The sequence below is a fragment of the Schistocerca cancellata genome, chromosome 4, assembly GCF_023864275.1.
Source record: "Schistocerca cancellata isolate TAMUIC-IGC-003103 chromosome 4, iqSchCanc2.1, whole genome shotgun sequence".
In the NCBI taxonomy this organism is placed as follows: domain Eukaryota; kingdom Metazoa; phylum Arthropoda; class Insecta; order Orthoptera; family Acrididae; genus Schistocerca; species Schistocerca cancellata.
In genome coordinates, this window is record NC_064629.1 from 646950788 (window position 1) to 646953143 (window position 2356).

Here is a 2356-nt window from a genome sequence, read left to right on the forward strand (position 1 = left end):
AATCCGACTTCCGAAAAAAATTACTCACCATGCAACAGGACCCTCATGATCTATTTAATCAATGGCGCGACTCCCTACACAGGGTGAGATGGCCATCGTAATAAAATCACCTGTATTACCGAGTTTATAAAGTGATACATAGTATTAACCTGATAATAAAACTTCTCTGTGCTGCGGTTTGGCTTCATAGGTCACGAGGTATTTTACTATCTTAAGAGAGTTTGAATGCGAGGAGGCATCCTATGACCACAGGTAGAGCATGCTCTTAGCAGGCCGTCATGAGCAAAAAAAGAGTTTAATATTCTAATCATGTGATTCTGGACGTAACAGATATTAAGCTAATAAGAACAGATATTTTTACGGTTGAGAGAATACTTAGAGTAAATATAGCCTATGCCATACTTTTGTCCAGAATTTCACATAAGTAACCTTACTTCAGAGATGTGAAAACGCACATGAAAGGGAAGAATCTACATTTCGCATGAGAAATTCGAGGTCTATGGACAATCAACTGCAGGCGTGGTCACGAGGTCTCGGCCGATCGCAAGCCGCAGCTTAACCTGTCACGACCAGCAGGTACAAAGAAAGGTTCTGGTTGGTCGGCTCTTCAGGTACACTATACATTCGGTAGACGGCATTGGACTAGACTGGAGGTGAGTGACCACTTTTTCCGTCTTGAGATACCGTGTTCAAGTGAGACAATGGGCACTGCACTCATAAAAAATATCGTGCGATTTATTTCCGACGCTTGCGTTGGCTAGCATGCAGTTTGCGTCTCGTAAATAGGTATATGTGTATTTCATTCCGCAATGCTGCAGCGACGTGACTTCTGTGTATAGGGAGCATGAATTTACAGCAGCATTCATCCTGTGGGTTCAAATCCCACAAATTCCAAATCGGAAGATTTCTGCTGCTTGGGTTACTCTCCAGGGCGAAATAGAAGCCTAGGAAGCCCGCCGCCACCGCAGCCGTGTCTCCGTCACCGTGATCACCTTCTCCCGTTCTGTCATCTCGCTGCTCCTCGCTTCGCTACCTCGGCGACGCCCATCGCTGGTAGGCTCATCCCCATTTCAACATGGACACTCCTATCACCACCATCATCTACATCTTCCCCTCACCTACCCCCACATTCACTTCATGGACTATAACCTCCGGCCCCCTTCCTTATGCCCAGCCTCCCCTTATTACTGTTTTGTCCTCCTCCATCTCCTTTCCCATCTTGTATGCTCCCCTTTATCAGGCCATTCCTGCTCCTGCTCCCACTCCCGCTACCGATCCCACTCTTGCCACTCGTCCTCATGAGTTTCTTCCCTTCTCAGTCGCCCAACACCCCCAGTACCTTCTGCACCTGCCCGCATCACAGCCTGCCAGGCGACAGTCGTCACCCAGATGATGCGCTGACATCATCTTCTGTTGGCACCTTCACACCCCAAGCAGGACCTGCCTCCCATCACCTACCCCTCACCCTTCTTCCCAGGCCACCCACACCAAGTAACCCCCTAAACAACCTTGTGTCGACCCTGCTCCTGCCCCTTCACCAAAAAAACACCACCAACCCCCACCCTTCTAACCCCCACATGAATACCGCCCCTGTTCCCACGTCCCCACCCCCACCATGCTCACCTTCGTCCTCTCCCACCCCAACACCATGCTGCTTGATGCCTGTGCCCTCACCTTTGAAATTTGCAAAAACTTCCCCAATACTCATTCCCTGCAAGAACTCTGTCCTTTTCAAATAGCTCAACCCCTCCTTGCACACTGACCTCAAAAAGATCTCCCGTGTCACCTTTGGTCCTCATGCCATGTTCACACCCTTCCTTACCCCATCCTCTCCCTGTGAGCCTGAACCCCTCGCTGTCTTCCAGCACACACCACTGTGATCACAAAGCTCAGCCTCATAGTCATGGAGGTTGATGTGTTTGTGGAACTGAAGGCCCATTCTGCCTTCAAAATACGATTCGCCCCACTCACAAAGACTCTGGACCCACTTTCCTTATGCGTGTCTTCACCAAATCCCTCTCCTCCATCGACCACCCACTCACCCAGGGAGCCCTTGTTTATAACTGCTGCCACGCTGCTGACCTTTCCTGCTCCCCTCCCCAGTCCTACCGATAGCAAAAGCGCCTGGTCTATAATGACCACCTTACCTCTGCCTGTAAAAGTCCTCCCATCTGCCCCCACTGTGAAGTCTCTCATTTCCTAAAGCAGTGTCCCAACCTTGCCCCACCCCCCTCCTTCCTGCAATACATGTAATGAAGCCCACCCCACCTATTCCTCTAAATGTAAGGCAACCCCCGCCCCCCAACCAAACCAGAACTCACTGTGTCCCTGTTTGTCCCATTGATCAACCCCTCGA

General features: G+C 50.2%; 1 pseudogene; it reads right to left on the reverse strand.

The window, feature by feature from the left end:
* Positions 1-215: 215 nt before the first annotated feature.
* On the reverse strand, positions 216-388 carry LOC126186542 (U2 spliceosomal RNA; annotated as a pseudogene).
* Between the last annotated feature and the right edge of the window lie 1968 nt (positions 389-2356).